This window comes from Perca flavescens, chromosome 3 (genome assembly GCF_004354835.1).
Source record: "Perca flavescens isolate YP-PL-M2 chromosome 3, PFLA_1.0, whole genome shotgun sequence".
NCBI classification, from domain to species: Eukaryota; Metazoa; Chordata; class Actinopteri; order Perciformes; family Percidae; genus Perca; species Perca flavescens.
Genome location: NC_041333.1, coordinates 38,891,687 through 38,899,660, shown reverse-complemented (window position 1 = coordinate 38,899,660; position 7,974 = coordinate 38,891,687). Strand labels below are relative to the sequence as shown.

General features: G+C 42.0%; 1 protein-coding gene across 1 annotated transcript in view; it reads right to left on the bottom strand.

Annotated features, from left to right (window-relative positions):
• LOC114553116 (zinc finger protein 271) overlaps nucleotides 1-7,974 on the bottom strand; it is a 687,947-nt gene that overhangs the window by 530,636 nt on the left and 149,337 nt on the right. The gene's annotated exons all lie outside the window — the stretch shown is intronic.

Genomic DNA, 7,974 nt, shown 5'->3' with positions numbered 1-7,974 from the left:
ATTTCACCTGAGCCCTTTTTAGAAATCCACCCTTCTGTGTTTGAGAGCTGAGAATGCCCTGATAAGTTCATCTTTGTCCAGCGATTTTGTCACCTCGTGCTCAATGGAAATCTGAGCGAGAGCTGACAGCTGCTCCTGGAGCATTGTTGACCTCAGGTGTGTTTTTATTAGCTTCAGCGAGAGGAACTCCTCTCTCCGCCGCTACCGCCACAGGCACTGTCATCATGGGTCGGAGAGCAATGCTGAGGTTTGGATAGTTCAACTAATCTGTTTCTGTAGATGTAGCTCAGAATCTGCAGGCCGGTGGTTTCTTTTGCTGGCACGGCAGTGACAGCAGCCGAGATCGCGCACAAGGTCCTCAGCATCCACATCGCCGAGGGTTTTTTCAATATTTGCGCAGCTTTCTTTGAGGGTGTAACTTTCCACGGCCCTTTTCATTTCCTCTCTTCTGTAAATGAACCCAAACAGACCATGAAATGTCTCCATCAACTTGAAGTGCTCACTAGTGCCTGTGATGGCAGAGTTCACTAGTGGGAGGAAAACATCTCTCCTGAACTTTTCCTCGGGTGTCACTGTCAAGGAAGGATCCGGATTTTGGGGCTCGTACGGAAACTGGCGTTTGGGTTTTGGGCCTGGTGTAGTGGGGAAGACCATTGGCATCTCCAACTCTTCCGCCATGTCTCTAGCATCTGTCTGGGCGGATGAAAGGCCGTTCTCTCTGTATTCCTTTAGGAATTTAAGAACATATCCCACCTCGTACTGGAGCACATCGATCCCAACTGGTGGGCTCTGGAGCAGCTTGCTGACATGATCGACCTCATGTAGAATGTTGTACCACATGATGAGGACAGTAAGCAGGAATTTCCAGCTCGTTATCTCCTGTTCAAGGCCTCTGGCAGCAGACGCAGTCTCACTGTCACCTGATAATAACAATAATGTTGTTTTTTTAATTTCAACAATTTAATGACGCTTTACAATGCCATGCGCCGCTGTCCATTGTACTGAAACAGCTCAACGTAATCCTAGCACCGGGTCTGGTTTAAGTTCTTAAATAGGTTAAAAACACCATAATAAGTAGCCTAACACACTAAAATCATAGACTGTCTATCACAAAGCAAAAATAACACACACTCGACTCAGACATACCTTTTTTGTTGCATGATCCACCAGTGAGAGAAGAGTCACGACAGCAGGAAGCTGATAGCGCAGCACTTTCATTCCATCGCGGGTTGGATATGGCCTTTAGGGTCATCTGTGGTACGTTTGTCTTGTAAATCTCCCATCTCTGTGTGGAGGAGCTGAAAATGGTGTACAGACGTTGCAGCACCCCAAAGAAGCTCACAGACTCCACTGTTGACTTCGCAGCATCTACATTGACGAGGTTTAGACTGTGGCTGGCGCATGGCATGAACAGTGCTGTTTTTGTTGATATCAAGCACCCTTTTCTGCACACCGCTATTTTTCCCCCGCATGTTGCTACCGTTATCATACGACTGTCCCCTGCATGTTTCGACATCCAGGCCTAACTTCTCCAAATGCTTCAAGAAGACATCTGTTAGCCCTGCGCCTGATGTGTCAAGCACTGGTAGGAAACCGACAAAATGCTCTCCAACAGTAGCCCCGGCACCCATTTGGCACTTGACAAAGCGCAGTGTCACAGAGAGATGCTCTGTGTGTGCAGCGTCCGGGGTGCAGTCCATTATCACAGAGTAGTAATGGGATTGTTTCACTCCGTGTATTATTGCTTCCACTGTCTTGTCTCCAATAAGAGTGATCAGCTCATTTTGTATCGTTTTCCCCAGATAATGGTCAGCAATCTCTTTTGTCTCAGCTCGTCTGACATGCTCGCTCATCACTGGGTCAAACTCTGCCAGCAGCTCCACCACAAAGTTTCCATTGTTTGTTTCATGTAGGTTGGAAGTGTGGCCAATGGAGAGCAAGGTTTCATTCTGCAAGCTGACAGACTATGGCAATTAACCTTTTCATGACGCTGTTCCACTGTCTTTTTTTTTCAACATTTGCATTTCTTGATAGGTATTTTCAATGGTACTGTGCATTTTTTCAGCTGTCCATATTGGCACGGTGTGTATTCGCTTTCTCCCTGGCATCTCCCTCACCTGTCTCAGCGGTAGGATCTTGATCGTCATGTTCTTGTTCTACTAACAATGTTTGGTCATCATTATTGCCAGCAGTTTCAGTTGAAGACGGGTAATCTGTATTTTGGCTAGCATCCTGTGGCGGGGTTCGGCGCTGCTGCTGTCGCCCGGTAGGGTTACAGATGCTGGACCAAAGAAAGAGGTCACTCTCAGGCAAAAGGCAAAGATATAAACAAATAAACTACTGGTATTATACGTTGGCGGGGGGCGTAAACCGGTAACCGCGATTCGACCAATCCGAGACGTCAGTGTTTTGCTTAGAATTGTGGGTTATGTAGTATTACTCCAGAAGATCGCAAATAACAAGGTTGATTTCATACCTTGTGGCTTTTATAGGAGCAGAAACTTTCGTTTCACAACCTCGTAGCTCGTGGTCAATCTACCTTGGATGGTTTAGACATTATGGCTGAAAATCAATATCCTACGGAGAAAATGAATGGGATTTTGCTGGTCTGTTGGGGCCCCCTCGGAGGGGGGGTCTGTTTCAATTGAAACGGGTGAAACATAGGTAAGGCTGCGTCTGGGTATAGGAATCAACAGTGGTTACTAACTGAACAAAGGCAGGAGCTTTAAACTTAAAGTGCACAAATATTAGCTGTAGCTGTTACCAATGTTATAAATAGGCCACAGACATGGAGCGTTGAATAAATCACGAGGTAATCAAATGCACATAACCTACAGAGCACAGTACCTGAAATTCACTTCACAGTAACCTCCTCCACTATATTATAGAAGTTAACTTAACATACAAACACTTAAAACACACACGAAGTGAGATATAAACCGGCGTTATCACATTAACGGCGATGATTAGCTAAGTAGACTCTTTATGAGCGTGCCGTGGAGAAAGGAAAATAAGGCTTACGTGACAACTCCTGACATAACTTCGATCTAAATAGTTAAACTATACATTTAAACTAACACATATATTGTACCTGTATGTGGTCACGCAACAAACTCCACATGTACAATACTCACGTTTTCCTCACAAACGCACAAAGCAGACAGAATGAAGAAACGGAATAAGGAAAAAGTCTGCTGCCTCTCTAAACAAACATCAAAGCACAGTGCCGCTCATTCAACCGACATCAGACTGCAGTATCGCCGGCCACCTGCAGGGACGGGGACAGGCTTTCCATCAAACAACCTTTCAGTGGAAAGGTAGGGGCTGTGATCACTTTTTGGCAAGAACAGCAGAAACCAGTAACTAGCCTTTACTTCCTTCACCTTTTAATGGTTCTTCCTTCACCTTTTAATGGTTCTTCTTTTATTTACCTTCTGCTTTGATAGTAGCACTATAAATGGGTTCAAACCTTTCTGCCTAATGTCTTATTGTTCATTCAATCCTTTACATAGACTCTATAGTTATTTATTCCATACATGTGTCACTGAGTAGTGCAGTCTCTGTTCATCCGTCTCCATCATTGCATTCACAAGTGAACCATACATGCATCCGTCTCCAAATGGCATACATGGCACTGCATGCAGTATGAGAAACTAAAATACCTCAAATATAACAACTATCAACTATAAATGAAGTGTGTTTATTAATCAGGAAATTGCTATTTTATTTAAATGGAGTCTGGTGGAAACATACATTTAAATGCTAACATTTTATTTACTTATTTTTCTTTATAGTCCAGGTTGTTCACTAACTCTCTCTCTCTCCCTCTCTCTGTTTGTCTGTTACTATAGAAACAGAGAGGAGAGGGACCCAAACGTCAGTTTGTTTTCCTGTAATATAATATTCTGAGTTCAGGGTTCAACTGCTAGCGCTATTTAACTAATGCTGCAGCGAAGAAGTATTTGTTGTTCTTAATTAATCACCTGGTAAATACAGTTTACAAAAATCCCTATACTGTTTAGTAAGGTGATGTCAAATTGCTGAAATATTCAATTTATTGTCACTTAAGACAGAGAAAAGAAGCAAACCTTCCTAACTGACAAGTTTTAATCAGAACATGACTGCTGCTGCTTAAAAAAATGACTTGAACAGTTAATGTGTTTAAACGTAACTCTGTGCCAAAATGCATCCTAGGGTAATTTTGTGAATGTACGTGAGTCTACACCTTAACGCAAGCATTGACAACATTGTTTATGTACCCAGAGTTTACTAAAAAGAAAGGTTTTGAACAACTCACCGCAGTTGTTGTTTCCGGCCGCAGACATTTTATCAGCAAAAAACAATCGATTTCCGAATGCAACATAACAGGGAGGAGAGTAAAGATGGAAAGCTCCTAAAGCTTAGTTCCATATAAATGCACAGATAAGTCGTTTTTTTTTCGTTATTGAAAACAATATTGACTTTGTAGTTGAAAAAGGAGCCTCATATGGAGTCTGTTCTTTAAGCATTCGGATATCGACTCGCTTTGACTGCCGAGGTGGTAGTGGCTGGAAACAACAACAGCTGCGGTGAGTTGCTCAAAAACTTTCTTTTTAGTAAATCTGTGTTCACAAACAATGTTGTCAATGCTTTCGTCCACGTGTAGAGCCCCTGGTGATACTTTGAGCAAAGTTTCATGTTGTGTCGAGCCTTCTTAGTGTTTTAAAAATAACTATTTTGAGACTAGCATGAAAGTGCCCCTAGCACTCCCATTCAGAAGGCCATTTGACCCAAAAAAAAATAGAATATGGTGAATCTTAAAAGTGGCGATTCGGTCCTAAATATGCTTTTAAACTAAAGTTTGACTCAAGATACATTCACAGAAATACCCTAGGATGCATTTTAGCGAGAGTTACGTTTTAAAGATGCAGTAGGTAAGTCTTATAAAACTAACTTTCTGTCATATTTGCTGAAACTGACCCTATGTTCCAGTAGAACTACATGAATTATGTAATATAAAAAATCCAGCTCCTCTGGCCCAAACTGGCCCAAATATAAATTCAATTTATTATTATTTTTATTTTGCTCAACTTGCTTATCAGTGTTGTTCATGAACACGCTAAAAAGAGCCTGTTCATTAAACCTTTTCACACTGAAGGCTTTAAACATCTATCATTTTAATCTTGTTACACACCATAATAAGACTTGTGCCTAAAATAGAAAATATATCATCTTTCAGAAGATGAAGGCTTGAAGGCTCCATAATTTCACACTCTGAAATGTACACAATGAGTACTTTTACTTTGAATACTTCCAGTTAGTGCTGAGTAAGTATGTAGCCTACTTTGACTCCAGTAGACTTTCTACTGCAGGATCTTTACTTGTAACAGAGTATTTCTACACTGTGGTAGCCTATTGCTACTTTGACTTTAATCTTTAGTATAGTTTTGTCACTTTTTATTTCACTTTTATTCTGCTCAACCTGAGGCAGATTATTTTGATGATTAAGACATGAACATGTGTCTTGTTTGCTCGCTCTCATCTTCTCTTCAGAAACAACCGTTCAAACACAAGCTAGGAGCTACGATCACTTTTTGGCAAGTGGAAACGTGCATTTTATGGATGTTTTGCTTCTTAAAGAATGTATTGATTAAACTGGTTAAGTTCTTGTGGGCTATAATCTGTCAGATATGATTGAAATCCAGTATTTTTGAGGCAGAAACAACCTTTCAGTGTAAAGGTAGGGGCTGAGATCACTTTTTTGGCAGAACAGCAGAAGTGCGTGTCCCCCCCCCCTCCCGCTCCAGGTGACTGATGGACAGACAGGTGCTGCTGTCGGTTCACTTTCCTTCTTCAGTTGTCGGATGGAAAGTTGGAGATGTTTCCAATCAGCAGAAATCAGCTGGGACAGCCAACCAACACACACACTGGGAGTCCAACCACTTTAATTCATGTTGACTTTGTGAATATTATATCTGAACTTTTAGCTTCAGTCTTCATCACAGACTCCAGCAGGTTTGGACAGTACCGAAGCCAAGTTGATGTAAAATCAATCTGAGCATCACAACTAACTGTTTTAGACACAGATATGGTCATAATAATGCTCCAAAATGCTGTCAAATTGCATATTTTTTTTTTTTAATTGTCACATTTTCTTAAGGGGAGGAGCCCTAAACCTCGTGCCAAATATGGCCCCCCAAGTCTTTTCCCAAACGTGGGGAAAAGTGCCCAGTGTAGTTAAACAGGAGGAATGTGAGGTAGAACAACAGCCTGTCAACTGCTACTGTTGATTCTGCATCAAGCTGCACAGTTTGGACATGTGCAGCTAACTGACTGCAGCTGGAACATCTGGTGGAGCATCACAGCTGTCTACAAACAAGGACACATGTTAATGACTGCTACACTTGATTATATCAATAATTCATAATCTATTAGCCTTGTGTGATGACAAAAACCAAAGTTTCTAAATGTGTGACTTGTTTCCATTGCTGCAGAATGACTCCTCAACAATAAATGCCATCCCAATACTGACCTTACTTCCTTCACCTTTTAATGGTTCTGCTATTACCTTCTGCTTTGGTAGCACTAGGGTTCTAACCTTTCTGCCTAATGGCTGTCTCATCTTAATGCTTTTCCCCTCTTTTATTCCTGTTGGCCAGTCAGACTCTTAAAGTTTGGATTTTAGTTCTCTTACAAGCCAGTAACTGACCCTCTGCAGATATGATAGTTTTGTCATTGTGGAACAAACAACCCTTCATGTACATAGACTCTTTGTCCCAAAAACTCTAAGGATTAATATTATTATACAGTCTAATTTGATTTTACTTTGTAGTTTGAATTGAGGATTAAAAAGTATAAAATGTATGGAGCTCCCAGTCCCCTCTTGGCCTCTAAACACATCTTCAAACTGCCGCTGATCCAACAGATCTCTGTAGCAGCTCCCAGTTTATCTCCCCCCCCACTAAAGACTGTTGACGTTACAGAGCTTTACTCACGCTTTGGCTACAGTGAAGGCGTAACGTATGCAGACTGTTAGCGGAGCGTATGTGCCGTGGAATGTATCTTTTAACCGGCTCCACCTGCAGCGCCACCCGGTGGAGGATTGTGGGAGTCACAGGCCAGACGGAGAGCTTTTGCTTTGGGATTGTTGTTGTTTCTTCAGTTTTTTTGGAGCCGGCACAGAGCTGTGAAAACGTTAATCTACTGTCAGCTGTTGTCAGAGGACGCAGGGGAGGGAAACAAGAAATAAAAACACAAACTCTCCAAACCAAACTGCCAACACGCTCACTGACAGTCATTAAGTCGTTTCCTGTATATCGGTAGTTTCATTTAAAAGAAATATAGACACTTTATGATCCATTTCTGTGTGAAAGGGCCACACACACCTCTGGTAAAACTCTAAATAGAAGCCTGTCCTGTTTCTACCTTGTAGATTGGATCTGTGTGGAGCATATGCACCACTACGCTGCTCTCTGCCTGCTGTCTCCAGTCTGATGGTTATGGTGGAAGCGTAGTGTTGGAACATCAGCTCTGCTTACGTTACGCGTGTAATGTAGCCTCCAGTAGAGTTTAATACTTCTATTTTAGGTATATAATATATGGTCTATTGGTGAAGCATCATTAATCACATTGTGTCCCCACCGGGAAAAAAAATAATTCATCAGAGGCAGGGACATGTAGACCAGAAAGGGGGCAATCCCACGCACCCCCCTTTTATTTCCTTCCAGCTAGAATATAAAGTGCAGCTTCCAGCATGAAGCGTATCCCACAATCCACTGCAACATGAGGTCACACAGGTCGGACGCCGCCTGTGCTCTAGAGACCCGTCGACAGATGTGAGAAGATATTTAAATTTATTTTTACCGCCGCTGCTTTTGCTGTGTTGATTTGCGAGCTGCAGTCAGGAGAAAGATGCTTTTATTGTTTTAATTTGGAGATTTTCTTCTCAGCCAAGAGTGAGGGAGCGCTACATGTAAAGGTAAATGTTGGACAAAA